Raw genomic sequence first — 18,811 nt, 5'->3', positions numbered from 1 at the left:
TGACCTTGCACAGTGGGTTAAGGATCAGACACACCATGAGCTGGGGTGTAGATCTCAGACATGGGTTGGATCCCTCATTTCTGTGGCTGGGCCTAGGGGCTGTTGAAATGGATATGTGTAAACTAAAAGAGGATATTGAAAACCTAGTAGAGGCCTCGAGGGAAATGTAAACTGAAAAGTAAGCATTGCAGGAGACAAATATCCACCTTTCTATGATGCAGAGAAAGAAGGAATTGGCGAATGTCACAGGGACGGAAAAGGCTCTTGCTTTTGAGCATCTGATGAAAGAGAAAGAACAAGGCAAAATAGGAATTAAGTCAGCTTTGAGATGCCTTGACCTCCATGCGGGCGAAGACAGTTCTGAGTCCAAAGGAGAACAACAGCATGATGTTGGCATTGAAATAGAAACAAATGGAAAGCTGTGCCCTCCAGAGTGAGGGTCCCCATTTACGCCACAAAGAACTCCATTTAAAGCAGGAGCTGGAGAGGTTGAGTAACCAGGCTTTCCAATCTGAAGATCCTATAACCTCAAAGCTTTGTTTGCAGAGGAAAGAGCAGCGAAACTAAGAATGAAAGAAGCCACCTTGGAGGAAAAGCTCCTTCTATGCTTCAATGCAGTGGGAACTGCAAGCCATCAAGTGAGCATGCAGATAGAGTCACTGAAGGAACACCAGAAAGTCACCACCAAGCATCGAGAGGACACTTCTCTGGAGCTTTCATTGTCCCACTTCCTCTCCTGTGAAAAAAATTTTTTAAAAAACAGAAAAGCAGGACTTTGTGTTGTGGATGAGTGATTAGCGAACCCAACTAGCATCCATGAGAATGAGGGTTTGATCCCTTGCCTTGCTCCTTGGTCTAAGGATCTGGCATTGCCGTGAGCTCTGGTGTAGGTCTCAGATATGGCTCAGATCCTGCATTGCTGTGGCTCTCGTGTAGGCTGGAGGCTACAGTTCTGATTGGACCCCTAGCCTGGGACAAAAAGACCAAAAATGAAAGAAAAGCAGTGCTGACCTGAGGGGCTGGCCTAGTGCTTGATGCAGGATTCATGCTGTTAGATGCTGCCTGGTGCTCATGAAGGCCAGGCTGTCCTCTTCTGGCACAGAAACAATCTCTCAGGACATCTGCCCGAAGCACGCTGCAACAGATGAAGTGGGATAAAACAGGACCACTTTATGCTTTTGCCTGTACAGATACAAACAAGGGCATCTTGCCAGCCATGAAATAGTAAACTTTCCTCTCTTGCAGCTCCTTTGAGTGCCCGGGGCTTCTTTAAGAACGACAACCTGTTGGACTCTGCTTATACCTTCTTCCAGGAACTACTGAGCTCCCCAATCACAGAACCACCCCTCCTCCTGTCAGCACCCCATCCAGAGCACACCCCTGCCTCCTTGAGCCCTCCCCCAAATCACCCACCCAAAGCCCACATCCTGGAAGTCTTATCGTCCTTTACTCAGAGGCTCCAAAGCCCCCCATGAGGTCAGCTCTCCCCCATGAAAATGAGTCATTCAGCTCATGTCACAACAGCTGTGTTTCTCCTGGTCTTTGCTGGAGGACAGTGACAGCGCAGACAGCAGGACAGGAGGGGGAGGATTCTGGAGGGGAGTGAATGGAGTGCCGACGTGAAGGCTTCCATTTTTCTAGGTTCTGAAACACCCAGACCGTCACCCCTGTGACCTTGAAGATGAAGGGAGGGGGGGACTAAGTCAGAAGGTTGAGGAAAGTAGGAAATATCTGCTCTAAGTCTCCTGGAGATGGGGAGGGAGCTGAGCAGAGGGTTGTACTGGAAGGAGCTGGCCCTGTAAGGGCACAGGTGCACCTGGCTGGCCACTTCAGAGTGATGATGGAGATGACAAGGAGGGGGACAAAGGAGGTGGGGATGATAACAGTGGCCAATTCTGAACACCTACTATGTGCTAAGCACGGTTGGAAGAGCTCCACATTTCATCTCACAACTACAATCTGAAACAGATCATGGCATTTATCTTGCACAGAAAGGCTCTGTACCAAAGGATGCAGCAAATTCCAGCAGAAATAACCAAACTGTAGGAGCCCTGGGGAGCAAACTGGCTTTTTAACCATGACTGTAGGGATCTTTCAGCTGCAACTCAGGGTGGCAGGAACCAGCCTGACTTAAAGCTATTTTTGGTAACTTCACACAAATAATATTCAGGCTGGTGGCAAATTAAAACTAGCAACAAGTGGAATTCTTGTTGTGGTGCAGTGGTTCAGAGGTGTCTCTTCAGTGCCAGGACACAGGTTCAATCCCCAGCCCCTCACAGTGTTAAAATTTCTGGCACTGCCACAGCTGAGGCTCAGCTTGCAACTATGGCTCAGATCTGGTCCCTGGCTTGGGAACTAAGTATACCTCATGGCAGCCACAGAAAATTAGTGTAATTTTTTTTTGAAAATGAGCAGCAAGAGTCAGTAGAAATGGAGGTGACTAGTATGAGGATGAAAGTTCAATCCCTGACCTCACTCCAGTGGGTTAAGGATCTGGTGTTGCCATGAGCTGTGGTGTAGGTTACCTTGGCTCTGGCATTGCTGTTGCTGTGGCATAGGCTAGCCTCTATAGCTCTAATTCAACCCCTAGCCTGAGAACCTCCATATGCCATGGGCACAGCCCTAAAAAAAAACAAAAAATAACACCAAAAAACTAGCAACCACAACAAAAAAATCTTATTGAAGGTTTCACTTAGTGCCAGATCTGGTGCTGAACTTCTCATGGATTGTCTGTCACTCCTCACAAAAGGCAGGTCACCATCACTATACGCATTTATTTTGGCCCCACCCATGGCATGCACAAATTCCCAGGCCAAGGATCACAGCTGAGCCACAGCAGTGACAACACCTGATCCTTAATGGTTAGACCCCCAGGGAACTCCTGTATCCCCATTTGAAAGATGAAGAACCTGAGGCGGAGAGTCATGTGTCCACAGTCATGCAAGGAATCCCTACTGAACAAGATGGCTTTTTGACAAGATGAAGGGTTTACTATGGTACAGAGAAGATGCAGATGTCATTGAGTCCTGAAAAACATCTTGAAACATTAACTTATGGTTTCTCACCATCACTTTGCATGTTTTCTTCAGATGAGAGAAAACCCAGTGCAAAAAAAGCTTGGATGAAATGCATCCGGGTGGTAAACCTATCCAGTATTTGTGGGCCTGGAACCTATTCCAAATGGTTCTGATTCAGCAGATCTAGAGCAGGCCCTGAGCATCTGCCTTTCTTTTGAAAGTCCCACAGCCTATGATGATGGCACTTAGGGCTGAGCACTAGATTCTCTGCAGGTCCAAACCCAAACTTCCTCCTGGATGCCAGTCAGGTTGGTTACCGCCAAGCCACAAGGGGCACTCCTAACATGGGTATTAGTATCATCCCCATTCTACAGATCAGGAAACTGAGGCACAGAGGGGTTTAATACTTTGCCCAAGTTGACACAGCTAGCAAATACCAGAGCTGGGACCAGCGTGACAGTCTGGCTCCAGAGTCCATGTTCGGACTCGCTCTGCTTGATCTCCAAGAATCTTCAAACATGCAAGCCTTAACCCAAAACTTTTCTCCCCACCCCCAGTCCCTCTGGGTCCCCAGCTTCAGGGCACTCATTCAGTTCCTCTAACCATCCATCCTCCTTCCTTGCTCTTTCAGAACACTTTCTCACATCGCTGTTTTCTTTCTTCTTTTTAAGTCCTCTGTTCTCTTAAACATTTTCAACTAAATGACAGACTCTAATGGCATGCTGTATTTCTCAGCCCTCAACACACCTGTAATTAGGGTACTTCCTAGGTAATTATTTGCTTCCTGTCTTTTCCAGCTGGAGGTGAATTCAGACACCACCTCAATGTTGTTCATCACATGATCTCAGTCATGGAAAACCCACCAAACCAGCCAAAAGGAAGGTCCTGGCACAAAGTAAGCTCTTAATTGTTGTTCAATGACTGGACGAGTGGAATACACTCAAGCCTCATGCTTTCTTTTTCATGCTTTCAGTACATGACACACCCCTGTGCTCAGAACACCCCCCATATAGCCCCCACTACACTCCCATAGCACAGGCAAGGGCTCTGGAAAATACAGGCTCTGCAGGCAAATATGTGGCCCTGGACAAGTCATTTCCCTCTTAACTAGCCTGGGTTTCAGAAGTGTGATGGGGGTCCTAACAAGTCCCAGGGGATGTAACTTGTAAAAGAGGAACTACCTGCACTTCTAACCCATCAAGGCTGTCATTATTACTTGCTTTACATGTGTTTCCAGCAAGGCTTTGGCTCTGGAAAGCCAAGATCCATGTCTACCTGGTCCAGTGCCACATCTCAGGCATGGTATCCTCAGGCTCATACTGGGCCATGTACACAGCAAAAGTTAGGTAATTAGGAGTTAAGTAAATGAGTCCCTGCTCTGAGCAGGGATTCACAGACATCCCATGAGTTGATGGGTCACTTTTGGTGTAAAAGCACACTCCTGAGACACAGGCCCGCCTCCCACCTAGGCCCTGGTCCCCAGGGGAAGCAGGCCCCTAACTCCACCATGGGCAGGTACTGCTGGCACAGAGAAGCATCTTCACAAGTGCCCCACAAGCCCTTGTCTTCTGCCTTGGCAGGGGAGGAAGAACAGGTGTTGAAAGAGGGCTTCCTCAGGCTAGTGGCCAAGGCCGTGGAGGTTTTGGGGTTCTGCCTTCACCAAGACCATGGAAGCGGGGTTGATTGACTTCAGGGGAAGGAGTGAGCCCCACAGAAGGCAGGAGAGCCGGCGCTGGCCTCCACAGGCTGTTCTCCTACTGCTCTCAGATGCAGCCATGGCGGCTGCCCCAGTAACGGACCAAAGTACTGGTGCCTCCACGGGGAGGCTCCTTTGACAGTTTCCCCGCCCCCTCAGCCGGCGGAGGTGCCCATTGGATAACACCTTTGGCCCCGTCCCCACATTGACCGTTCCCTGCGAGGGGCGGGGCGTCAACTGAAACTGACTCACTTGACCCCGCAAGTCCTTCTGGGAATTGTGTTCCTAGGTGCTTTGGAAGACCACCTGGTTTCTTGCTGTAGGTCTGGAATTTAATTAACTCAGGACTGAAGAGCTGGCAGGATCCTCAGCGTTGGGGCAAAGGACAGAGAAGCCATCTGGAAAAACAAGTGTCAGTGGTATAGTCAGTTGTGGCTCCGTCTCATTCAGCAATGGAACAAGTATTTATTGAGCCCTGAGTCTGTGGCAGGAACTAGGGGAAGAGCTTTGCACAAGAAATTGCCTTGAAAATGTGAAGAAGGAATGTGTGGGAAAGATATACAATAGGAAACAATGCGGCAGTGAAATGAATGAACTCAAGCAACCGCTTAAAACCATCAGTAGTGGAAGTTCAAAAGTATGATACTGAGTGCAAGAAGAGAGAGAACTTTTATTGTAACATTCAATTAAGCAGAACTAATGTTACTTAGAAAACACACATGGTCATATAATAGACTAGTAAAGATATGAGGGGGGCAATCCGAGCAAAACAATGTTATTTAGAAAAACACATATGGCATAAATAAATTTTATTTTAAAATTATCTTTGATTAATAATGCAACAGAAAGGAAGCAGGGGGAAAACCAGAAGTGAGGCTATTTGTGCACCTTAGGGACTGGAGAGGGTAGGACACTGGAGGGAAAGAGAATGGGGAAGAAGTCCATAGACACGTCCATAATTTCTCAAGCTGAGGTAGGTTCTCATGGGTTTGTTTCACTCATATGCATATTCAAGAAGGTCATTCCATAGACTTTGTACTAGACTTATTAAAAAACTGTTTCTAAATAAAATTCTTAAATGTGTTTGTGTTCTGCATGTCATTATCTGTTAGGAGCAAGGAATGGAGGTACTCAAAGTTTAAGAAGCAAGGGTCTCTCTCACACACAAGCAAGATAAAGGAAGGATGATGAAAACCCAGTACACATAGCTTGGGTCAAGTTCAAGTATCAAATGCTGGCTGAGTCTTCAGTAGAGGAACAAGCCCTCATTGATACCCAAAATAGAAATGACAGTGGGGAAGCCTGAGGTTCCGGAATTGTACCAGGCCAGCTCGACGTTTAGGCTCCTGGTCAAAGGGCTGGAACTTTATGATATAGCAGTGGAGTCTGGAAATGGTCACCTTCACCATCTCAAGCTGTGTAATGCCTCCAACTATGAGACTGCCCTGGGGGTAGCCATGAACCATGTCCCAGACAGAGAAAGGTCTATATAGACAAGATTGTCAATATAGACAAGATTATGGTAATATAGGGGAACTAGAATCCCTCAATTTTGAAAAAAGTAAAAAACTGGCCGAAGTCAGTCTACCAAGGGCATGGAGACAGAGATTCTTCTTGATAAACTCTAATCTGCATCCTCTGATAAAGTCAAGAAAAGAGAAACCAGAGATTAAAATTCCTGCTAAAGTTTGATTCACATTGAAGCCAAGATCTTCGCTTTAAACCATGAAATGTCCCTTTGAGAGGTTAAACTGGACATTTGCTGCTTTGACCATTTGGTATTTCTTTCTCCTATCACAGCAGCCAGAATTTATCAAGAAGAATCCTCATCTCCATGCCCTTAGTAGACTGATTTTGGCCCCTTTTTTACTTTTTTCAAAATTGAGGGATTCTAGTTCCCCTCTGTTTCCATAGAAATGTTACAATAATCTTGTCTAAAAACCCAAAAAAATCTTACTGGGTTGTGGAGTCCTCCCTGTGGTGAAATGAGAATGGTGGCATTTTGAGAGTGCTGGGATGCAGGTTCAATACCCACCCAGGTGTTGCTGAAACTCTGGCTTAGGTTGTGACTGGTACTTATATCTGATCCCTGGTCTGGAACTCAATTTGTGGCAGGGTGGCCAAAAAAAAAAATACAGTTATTGGGTTTGATAAGAATTTCATTAAATCTATCAATTTGGGGAGAATTGACATCTTGATTCTATTTAGTCTTGGCATTTACAGAGCTTTTTGATTTATCAGTGTGGTAACTTTTCTAGTATACGAGTCCTAGACAAGTTTGTTAGATTTTCAGTTAAGTACTTTCATTAGTGATTGCAAATGTATTTTAAATTTTGGTGCCCATGTGTTCATTGCTAGCACCTGGAAATACAGTTGATTTTGTGTTTACTGTGTATCCTCTGACATAACTGAACTCAATGATTCATTCTGGGAAGATTTTTTAATACCTTCTTAAACTATAAAGGCTGAAGATAAGTTTCAGTATTGAGAGCTGTGTAGTGTCCTCCCCTGGGCTGTGAGTCCATGTGACTTGTAAGCTGCTGTCCATCCCATCTTTTGGTGTCGAGGGTCCGGTGTTCAGCCAACCCCACAACTCTAAGTGGGAACCTCTCTCTGATAGACTGAAGGAGATATGAGGAAAGCAATTGGCATCACAAACAGGATGCCCTGACCTCAATTGAGGACACATGGGCAGCTTTAACTACCTGATCTTTTGCTAGTTAATGGGTTTGCAATGCAGGTGTTACTATCTGGGATGTGAGTGCCATTTGCTGGCCAGCTTGGAATTTAGCTCATGATCTCTTGCCTCCAATGGCTGTTGCCATCTGTCCCACCCAAATGGCTCATTCTTGCCAACTGGGCAAAACCTATGCTGTTTTGTTTTGTTTGGCCAGGCCTGTAGCACATGAAAATTCCTGGGCCAGAGATGGAACCCCCACCACAGCAGTGACCAAAGCCACTGCAGTGATAATGACTGATTCTGAATCCACTGAAACTCCTGGGAATTCCAGAAGCTTCTCTCAATTCACTTTGTCCCGAAGCGAGGTGACATCAGTGTGCCTTGTGTCTAACAGGAGGTCTCCCAAGGTTCCTGCCTGAGATGAGTGACAACCAACATCCTAAGTCGTGGGTGCTTGAGTTCCATTTCCCAGATGTGAGGCTAGAACTTTGGTCACTGTGTCTATCCTGATTTCCATCACTGGCTGCATGGGGTAAGCAGGTGGACTCTCTTTAGGAAAGTACCCCCAGCACAGTCCTGGAAGTGACCCCTCATGCTGTTCCTGCAAAGGCAGGAGGTCACAAACCCAAGAAGACTGAAGAATGGACCCCTGGTTGCCTCCTGAACCACTGCAGTGAAGGCAAGTTAGTGACCTTGCCTGTGTCATGTGTGGCTGACATCCCATGGCACCATCATAGTGACACAATATACAAGCTGCATCTGCAGCCTACTCTGCACCTTGAAGCAATGCCAGATGCATAACCCACTAAGCATGTCCAGGGATTAAACCCACATTCTCAAGGAAACTATGTCAGGTTCATGGCCCACATGGGCACAATGGGAACTCCTATGCTATTACTTTAAATTAGCCCCCCTTGGGTGGGCCCTCTCTAACAATTGGCCCTGGAATCCACCTAGATTGAAATCAACAGGGGCTCCTCTTAGTGCCTTTGGAGATGCCTTCCATGAAGAGGTATTAACAGCTTCCTCTCCTGCTTCCTGGATTCTCTGGACCACCTGTGATGTCCATCCAATGTCCATGGGCTACTCATGCAAGAATCTTCCCCTCTTGGCCCTGCATTACATACCAACAGAGCAGGAATTGCTAGCCATGCCCTGGGCTTTGCTAGAAATAGAGTCTCTCACAGATCCTGAGCTTCCAATACCCAGCTGCCCAGTACTCCTTGAGTCATGGAAGCCACACCCCACAAGTGTGGAGTTAAGGACTTCTTGCTAGAGGATAGAGCTGAATCAAGGCCCTCTGGCACATCCTACCTGTGGGTGGCCTGGCTTCCCATTTCTTCAGTCCATGGTCAGGTGCCACTGAGCCTGATGATGTCAGCCCTCCCCCAGAGCCTCTGGAATCCACAAAGTGAACATCACTTAGGGCTCAGACACTTCATGTGGTTGAGGACCCCCTCTCCCTCTTGGTCAAGTGCCAGATTCGCTGCCTGGGGCAGGACTTCACCTCCTGCCTATAGGCTGTATCATCACCAAGGTTCACATTGGTGTCAAGGTATCTCAGAGTCTTTGGGGTATAACCCCTGAAATCCAGATTCAGTGGGAAGTCTTTCCTTGACACTTGGTAAAAGCAGAGGGCCTCAAATGGCCAAAACTCCCTCCCTCTTCTCCCACAGGTAAGGGCCCCTAGTCCAACCACCCTCCGTATCCCAGAGACAAGGCACAACTTATCCCCAAGTCCCCAAGTAGGACCACCAATTCCCTGCCAGATTGGGAAATTATTCAAACAAGCCAACCACGCCCTCCTGCTGGGAACCAGAGTCACCTCCACTGTCTTATGACTCCAAAGTCTTCCCACTCCAGGACCTGCTTGTTCACTCCAGGCCCAAGGGAAAACTCCATGTGGCCCAGGCTAGTGTCACCATGTCCTCCCCTGGACTATGAAAATGCTATGGGGCTCATCCATTTAGTGTTTGGCCCTCCCCAGAAGTTTTGTGTGGAAATCCTCCTGCCCCAATAGGTGAAGAGGAGGGAAATTACACATTCCTGATCCTCACTTTTTGGAAGGCATGGTCCTGATATGATTCGACTGGCAATTATTGGGGTAAGAGTCTGTTTGAGTTTGTGAGAAGTCACATGTGGCCGGAGGGTGGCCTGTGTGGGGATGACAAGAAGGCAGAAAGGCTCCAAAGGCCCTGGTTACTGGATTCAAGCTGGGACTCAAGGCAGTGGGGACCCGACAGCCACTCCAAGCAGGGAAGTAACATCAGATCTTCATGTGAGCAGTTTCACTCTCATAGCAGTGAGCAATGTGGACCCAGGGAAGCCCAGGGATGGAATGAGCCAGAGCAGGGAGGAGTCCACTCTTCTGGTCCATGGAAGAGGCAGGAAGGGAAGGAAATGAAGTGGACTTGATGGTTGATGGGATATAGAATGGGGGTGAGAGAGAGCCATTATGGGTCTGAGGGCTCTTGCTTGGGTGACAAGATGGACAGAGGTTTTGAGATGACAAAAGGATGAAGGAGGAGGAAGCAAGTTCCAAGGGAGGGTCCTGAGCTCCCTTAGGCCATGGGATTTTGAGAAACCTGAGGAGAACCTGGTAGAGGCATCCAGAAGACACTCTGATAAATCAGTGTGGAGTCAGGGGAAGGGTGAGGTGGGAGGTGGGCATTCAGGTCATTGACATTCAGGTGAAAGTCAAGTCAGGGGAGTGGAGGAGCTTCCCCTGAGACCACAGGGTGCAGGAGAAGACACATATCAGACCATGGTCCCCGAGAGAACATATCCATTATGAAGGGGTCCAAAGACATCTCAGAGAAAGCTGAGAAAGAAGGGTCAGATGTTAGGAAGGGAGCCTCTGGAGGGGCATCCCCATAAGGAAGACAAGGGAGAGAATTCTAAAGAATGATGATGTGATGAACATTGACCAGACACTGCAGAGATTTTAATGAAAAGACTAATCTTGAATGCATTAGAAAATGCCCAAGACATTAATGAGAGAAGATTTGGGGGAGCTCTCGTAAGATGTGAATGACAGAGGTGCTGGTGACAAGGCATAAAGAAGATTTTCAGAAACTTAGCTGTGAAAGGTGGAGAGAAGGAGGGGGCTGAAGGAGGAGAATGAGAAATGTTTGCTTGTAGAGATGTGGGCAGACTCTTCCATCTAGGAAAGAGGCTAAAGCAAAAGCAGGATGGACAATAAATGGAATGAGGTCTTGGAAAAAGGCTGAATGGATAGTTTCCAGCACCCATCTTGTACTCTTGTACTCATCTCTTTTCTTGTACAAGGAGTGCACACGTGTGTATTTTATCATTTGAAACATTAACACAAGTTAGAGTTTTTATTCCCTATGGTATACGTCAATACCTACCCATTTTAAACAATGAAGGCATGGAGTTCCCTGGTGGCTCAGCAAGTTAAGGAACTTGCGTTGTCATTGCAGTGGGTGGCATGGATGAGCTCTCTGGCCTGGGTGCAGTCCAAACACAAAATGATAGGATTAGAAATGCTATTGGAAGTACCCTTTGCTCACAGCCTGGAATCCCACCATCACCCTCTCACAGAAGAAGGAACCACTGCATGGGGAGTTCCTGCTGTAGCTCTGTGGTAACAAACCCAACCAATACCCAGGAGGATGCAGGTGTGATCTCTGGCCTCGCTCAGTGGGTTAAGAGATCCAGCATTGCTGTCCGCTGTGGTGTAGGGCTCAGACCCAGCTCACATCCCACATTGCTGTGCTGTGGCATAGGCAGGCAGCGGTAGCTCCAATTAGACCCCTGGCCTGGGAACATGCATACACTTTGGGTGTGGCCCTAAATGCCAAAATAAATGAATAAAGAAATAAATACCCACTGTGTTAATTGGGGTGACGGTGTCGAAGTCCTTAAAACACACTTTTTGAAGGAATTTATGTTTATTTAACAGAGAAAACTGAAGGGGGGGGGACAGTGCATGGCTTTTCTAAAAGGCCATGTTGTGGTTTCTTTGAAGGGCTGTCTTCCTCTCTGGCTAGAGAACCATCCGTTGCTTGGAAAGGTCTTTCAACCCAGCTCCAGCGTTCTTGCCAGGTGGCAGCAGCAGAGGCGGGTATGTGGGCACCATATTGGTAATAGCATTTAAAAGAAGATGCCCAGACCCACCAGGCTCAGGTCCTGGAGGGTTAACCAGAGAAAGAGACAGAGAGCCAACTTTCACCTCTGGTTTTTTGGGTGTGGATCCAAAGGTAGTTTGAAGATGGAGTTGGATATTCCGAGCTGGTTGTTTCCTTCCTGCTGCATTTGAAGGTTTCACACCAGAAGCAGAGGGTTTGAGTGGTGGCGAAGTGTGATGAGATTCTGTGTCCAGATATTTAACAAAAAGTTCTGAGAACGACGTCTTGGGCATTGCTGATTGCTGATTTGGTTCCAGAGGTGTCCCAGGGCCACTTTTGGATCCCAGCCACCTGGTCATCCATCTGGGACCACTGCCTTGCTCTTCATTCAGAAGCACCTGCATGGCTTCCCTTTTGATACCCAGAGTGCTTCCAATTATTTGGAACACTTCAGAGCGCTGTGCTTTGGGTGTTTGAAAATAGCCCATGAAGAGATTCTTCATGAGGCTTTTATCGACTTTGCCTTCTGCGTCGCTCCTTAAGTTCATCAGTTTCTCTTGGAGGTCATCCAGCACTTCCTGTTGGACAGCAGTTTGCTTCTTCAGATCTTTAATTTGGTCTTCCTTCCCATGCAAGGCTGCCTGTGCTTTCTCCTGAAGTTTGTGAGCCGATAGGAGTTGGCCTTCGAGGTGGTCTGCCTTTGCCATCCATTCAGCCAGGACTGTCTTCATGTTCACTAGTGCTTGTACAGCCTGCTTCTCTTGCTGTTGGGAGAGAGAAAGCTGCAGCTGAGTGTCCTCTCTCTGCTTGCAGATGACATGCAGTTGCTCCTTCAGGGATTCTCTCTGCCAGCTCGCTTGCTGGCTGGCCTCTTCCAGGGCCCTGGAGGACAGAAGGAGCTTTTCCTCCAAGGTGCTGACTCTCATACCCAGTTGAGCGGCTCTCTCCTCGGCCATCAATGTTTGGAGTTTATAGGACTCTTCTGAGTGGACAGCCTGGTGATGCAACCTCTCCAGGTCCTTCTTGAAACTGAGTTCTTTTTCATGGAAATGTTGAACCTGGCTCTGGAGGGCAGAATTCTCTATTTGTTTCCTTTTCAAGAGCAGTGTGGCTTCGTCTCTTTCTCTTTGAGTCAAAATGGTCTTCTCCTGTGTGGCTGTCAGGGCATTTAAAATCTGGCTCAGTTGCTCTGTGTTGCCGTGCTCTTGCTCTTTCAGAAGATGCTCCAGAGCAAGGGCCCTCTCCTTGATGGTGACAATCTCTGAGTCCTTTTCTCTCAGCATCATGGAGAGCTGCACATTGGTCTCTTGCAGTGCTTGAGTTTCCATTTCCCGCTCCTTACACTTTTCTACTCTTTTTTCCTTTTCCTCTTGTAGTGTACACACATCGGCTTCCAAATGGACGACCCTTTCCCTGAGGTTGATCACGGCCTGCCTCAAAAGTTCATTTTCACGCACTTCACTCGTGAACCTGTCACTTAAAGAAAGGACATCATTGGTTTTTGCTTGGATGATGAGCTCTTTTTCCTTCAGTAACATTTGGAATTCATCCTGTTTATTCCAGAGCTGCTTCATTTCTGAATCTGTCTCTTCTCGTCGTTTCCTTTCGAGGTCAGCACTGGCTGCGATGGAATCAGACAATCTCTGCTTATCTTCCTGGAGGGTTCTAATCACGGCGTCTTTCTCCTCCAATACTTTTCTTAAATCTCCTCTGTCTTTTTCTAGCAATTGAGAAGACTCAGTCAACACATTGGATTTCCTGTCCTTGAGAGAGTCCGCTGACTCAGAAGGGAGAAATTGGGTGGAGGGCTGTGGTATAATAAAGTCAAACACCCCTACAGAAAGATCTCTGGAATGGCAGAGCTGCTCTAGGCTGAGCTGAAGTTGTGCTACTTGCTTCCCCATGTTTTTCAGTCTGATTTCATTGCCTTCCCAGTCTTGGATCGGGTCCGTGTACTTGGCTTGTTGTTTAGCATTCTTATCCTTGTGAATTAAATCCTGTACGTGAAGTTGTTGCAGCTCTCTCTGGAGATGGGTTGCCTCCTGCTGCATATTCTGCACCGAGGTCATCACGTGCTCTTTCCACTCTTGCATCCTCTTCACTTGTTGTTGGAACTGATCCCGTTGCCATAGCAGCTCCTCCACCTGACTCCTACCAACTCCGGTCACCTCATCCCCATCCCTGGAGGTTTGCAGGATTGTCAGTAACGTCTGACATTTCTGATTTAAAGCATCGATTTCAATGTCTTTTTCTCGAATGAGGTGGGATAAATGCTGAAGCGTATCTTGAAACACATCCTGACCACTGCTCTCAAATTGAGTGCAGAGTTTTGTATTTGCCTCTTGAAGTCTCACCAGGTCTACTTCTTTGGTAACAAGTACATCTATCATGTGGAAGTTTTCTCTCTTCAGGTTGCTGTTTTCCCGAGTTTTCTCCTCTAAAACAGCTAAGATTTGGTCTCTTTCCCAAGCACATGCTTGTACTTGGAGATGAACCTGTGTGTTCTCTTGGCTGGAGGCATCAGAGGATAAGTTCCTCCGAAGACATTGTATCTCCAAATCGATACCTTGGGCTGGTTTTTCAGGGTTCAAGTTCTCTTCCATAGCACTGTTGTTCTTGTTGAAACTGCCTAGTGTTATGATCTCATTGTCAGCAGCAGACTGTGCTGGCTGATCTTTGGCTACGTCTTTCCATGATGTTGTCTGTGGAAGAACCTTGTTCTCGACACTTACAATAGCACCCTCTTTCCCCTCATCCCCCGATTTCAAGGAAGAAGACGTACCTTCCTTCTTCATGGATTGAGGTACGTCTTGAGGTCCCCGCTCACTTCCCTTGCCCAACACCACTTTTGTCGCATTTGAGATGTGGCCTGTGAGGGAGGCCACACTACCACCCAGCTGCCCCAGGGAATTCCCTAAGCCGGAGCCAAGGGTCCCAAACCAGGTGGCCATTACAGCGGGTCATGGAACAGACCTGGTCCACTCGTACAAAGTGTCCCTTGCCGTCGGACAGTCCCGCAAAATGTCCCTGCACTGTTGCCAGCGCAAGGCTAAGAATCCAATCACAATGAGTGGTTTCTAGGCAACGAGGTTCTGGCCTGAGACCTCACCAAGGGCCTGACTCCAGGGACCTGTCCCCCCACCCCTGCCCCCAGGCTCACCCCCATGACTTTCTAGCCCAGGGCCTGGGCCTTTTCCCCACCTGTGTGGTTCTCCTGGTGCCACTGTGCTGCTTGGATTCCCTGGACCTGCGTCCAGCATCCCAGCCCTGTTGAAGGCGCCATCTCTGAGTGTGTGTTCACAGAAAATACTCCTTGCCTTTGTTTTTTTAAGTTTGACTTAATTGGATAAAACAGGAGTCCAGTTGATTTAGAATGTTGTGTTAGTTTCAGGTGTACAGAAATGTGATTTGTGTTCTATACATAGATATATGTCCCCACACACTCAGGTAGAAATCCTGTTTCAGGGTATTTTCTCTTACAGGTTATTTCAAACTACTGAGTATAGTTCCCTGTTCTACACAGTAGGAACTTGCTGTTTCTCTATTTTATACAGTATACTCTGTAGCTATTAATTCCCTTTCCCTTTTTTACTAAGTGGAATCATATGGCCCTCCCTGTCCTGCAGCTTGTGAGTCTCACACCACAGTATTTTTTAAGTCAATGTCAAAGGCACACAGTGACCTGCATCCCTGTAAAGAGTAAAGTCAGTGCATTTTGACAGAAGTCTACACCTGCGCATCAGTGTGGACCCTTATAAAGACATTGACTCTTTCCATCACCCAAAAGCACCTCTCCACTTCCAAGTCTGCCCTCCTCCCCCATCTGACCCTACTTGGGGGTCTAGTCCCACGGAGGAGTTTTGGCGGTTCTTGGGCGTCATGTATGGGTTTCCCACCATCTACATATTTGTGTCTGCTTTTTTCACTTTGCGTTTGAGATGTCACCCGGGAAGTGAGTTAAATATCACCGGAACAGGCAATTGCTGAGTGAAAGGACATGGAGGTCATCTAGTGAGTGGCCCATTGGCCTTTGATCCTCTAAGCTTTGGGAGTCAAGCAAACCTACTGGGGGGATTGAGGGGCTCCAAGGTGAGGGTCGGGCTTGCAGTATCCTGGCTAGTGGCCTCACAGTGCCAGTTTCTCCTGGTCGGATGGTCAGTGCAAGAGGTGAGCTGCAAGTGAACTGACAAGGTTTGGGCCATGTGCTGGGAAGCCCCCACTGCCACCTTGGCCAGTGATTGATGTAGGAGCTCCAGGCACTAACCCCACCTCCCCCATGCCCCTATTCTGCACAGCAGAGGCCTGGTGGGCTTCAGCCAAGAAGAAGCATTTCCACCACATGAAGCTGCTGGCCAACCAGAATGTGGGCAGGGGAGTTCACTGAGCCAGAGGGCCCCAGGCTGGGATAAAGAATAAGGCTGGGCACCTGGCTCTGGGCCCTTGCTTGGTCCCTGAGACCCTCTGGATGAGGAGGGGCTGCACCTCCCTGCTCCCAACATTTGGAGGCCCCAGGGACCCACAGAGCATTGCCCTCCTAGGACTGGACCTGCTCTCTGTACTCTCCAGCCCCATCTGGCAGGGGTCTCTCATGGACACAGACCTTCTTATCCGGTGAGCTGATGAGGGACAGAATAGCTACTGCAGGGCGAGTTATGCCTACATGCCTCTACACTATACCATTTCTCTTGGTCTAAGTCTGCAAGAAATCTGGAGAAGTGCATGTAGCCATTATGGTCAAGTGTCTAAGCTGATAGAAGGACTAAGAAAAGTCTGTAGAAAGAAAGAAAGAGAGAAAGGAGGAAGGAAGGAAGGGAAAATGCAGTGAGTATGATACCTGTAGGGAGAAGTTTTGGCCATAAACTTCCAGCCCAGGAAGCAAACACCAGAACCTTGGTGTTTTGCTTCTGCCACTAATTACCCCCAGGCTTTCTTTCCTGTGAGGGTCATTACACCTGCCCTTGAACCCTAATGGTGCAGTGGAGGAAAGCCATGAGATAATGACTCGAAAGGGGCTTTGCATCATACAACCATTACCCAGCCCTGCAAATCACCAAATCTTACTGAAGACTGTTATGGGGACAATAAAACCTTGCATTATAGTCCACATGACAAACACACATGTTGCTTGTGTCAGCAGTTCCTTCACTGGTAGAACTTTTTGTCCTGCTATATTGCCACAGACACAGAGAGAAACATGCCCAAAGATTTTGACTCGAACCCTGGTTGTAGCAGCAAAAGGTGGGGAACAACCCCCATGTCTCCACTAGGGCCCTGGTGAGTTCAAGGACAGGGCTGAGGGTGGTGTGTTGGGGGTGGGTGGCCTCAAACAGGGGTGGGAACAGGCTGACATGCACCATGTTTGAATATATATATATTTAAAGTTTCTGAGCCAGGTAATTTCAAAAGCTTAAACCACTTGGGAGAGAAGAGGAGAAATTTAAGCTCCGGAAGGTGGTATCCATGCCAGCCCCAAGGTTTAGAATTTGACAGTTGCATCCTGTCTTCCGTAGAAACACCTTGATAAGCTGACTGACGCTGTGGATGTGAGCAAAATATCCTAGAAACAGAGAAGCAAAGGATCACTCGGTGACACCAGAAGTAATCCCTCAGAGCCCACTGTGCTAGGAGAGCAAGACAACACTTTGCCCTTCTTCAGGGTCAGCATTTATCTGGAGGCATTCCAGGAAAATTAATGACTTTGATATTCCCTCCCTTTCTATTATTGAAAAAAAAAAAAAAAAACAGGTGCCCTAACCAAAATGAGTACGAGTTCTTTAAGACTGGAACTAATGAGCTTAAGAAAAATACAATGTCCTATACTGCTACTTAGGAAAACACAATGCTTTCTGTGAAAATATCTGAACTAGATGTGCCTCTTGGAGATGTACTTTTTTGAGGCTTTAGTGAAATCTACTCAGTATTTTAGGCAAACTCAAAATTGTACTTCCAGTCATGACTCAGTGGTAATGAACCCGACTCGTATCCATGAGGACTGGGGCTCAATCCCTGGCCTCACTCACTGGGTTAAGAGCTGGCATGGCCTTGAACTGTGGTGTAGATCACAGATATGTCTCAGGTCCCATGTTGGTATGGCTGTGGTGTAGGCTGGCAGCTATAGCTCTGCTTCCTCCCCTAGCCTGGGAACTTCGGAATGCTCAGGTGTGACCCTCAAAAGCAATAAATAAATACATAAATATATAAATAAATAAGTAAATAAATAAGCGAAACTCAACATCATGAGGGCACATGAAAAAATACCATTTGGTGATCTAGGAAATTGGGCAGATGGATGTCAGAGCAAAGAAAGCCATACTTTTTACCATGTTCCCCTCACTCCCATCCTGTCTGGCTTAGAGCCTCTGTGTGGATAAGGTGGCATCACATGGGGAGGGGAGACACAAGCCAGTGGTGGCCTAATGACTGACCTTGTTAAGCTCTGGAGTCAGGGGAGCTGGGACAGAGGAGCTGGGAAACACTGAAGGGGTACAGGAAGACAGAGTCTGTCTGTTAGGAAGGCCTGCTGCTCAACGGTGACCATTTGTAGAATGACATTTGAGAGTAGAATTTGGACACTTTTACCGCAGGTGGGCAGAGGGATTTTATGTCTGGTGAATCTACTAAAAAGTAAGTTGGGCTTGGAGTGGCTCACATGGCTCAGCAAAAATAAATCCCATTAGTATCCATTAGGACATGGGTTTGATCCCTGGCCTTGCTCAGTGGGTTCAGGATCTGGCATTGCATAAGCTGTGGTGTAGGCCAAGGTCAAAGATGAGGCTGGGATCTGGCATTGCTGTGGCTGTGGTGTAGGCCCAGGAGGTGTATCTCCAATTCAATCCAAAGTCTGGGAACTTCCATATGCAGAGGGTGAGGCCCTTAAATGGTGAACAAAAAAAAAAAAAAAAAAAAAGGAAAAACCAAAAAATCCCCCCCCCGAAAGTCGGTATTGTTTTCTGCATGTCTTTTCCATGTTATTTTTCTATCAAATCATTTTTTTTCCTTTTTTCTTCACATGACCACACGTGTGGCATCTGGAAGTGCCTGTGCTAGGGGTCTAACTGGAGCTGCAGCTGAAGCATATGCCACAGCCACACCAGAACCAAACAACATCTGTGACTTTTGCCATGGCTTATGACATTGGAGGATCTGTCACCCACTGAGTGAGGCCAGTGATCAAATCCGCAGCCACCAAGTCCTTCATCTGTTGAGCCACATCAGGAACTCTGCAAAGAATCTTTTATTGTATTTTACAGAATGTCATCCACAAAGGATTCAGTTTGGGGAAAATAATATGTCCTCCCAGCAGAGGTTTAGGAAGCCCTCTTCTGCT

Source organism: Phacochoerus africanus, chromosome 5 (genome assembly GCF_016906955.1).
Source record: "Phacochoerus africanus isolate WHEZ1 chromosome 5, ROS_Pafr_v1, whole genome shotgun sequence".
In the NCBI taxonomy this organism is placed as follows: Eukaryota; Metazoa; Chordata; class Mammalia; order Artiodactyla; family Suidae; genus Phacochoerus; species Phacochoerus africanus.
The sequence above is the reverse complement of the archived record's forward strand: the minus strand, read 5'-3'. Positions refer to the sequence as shown.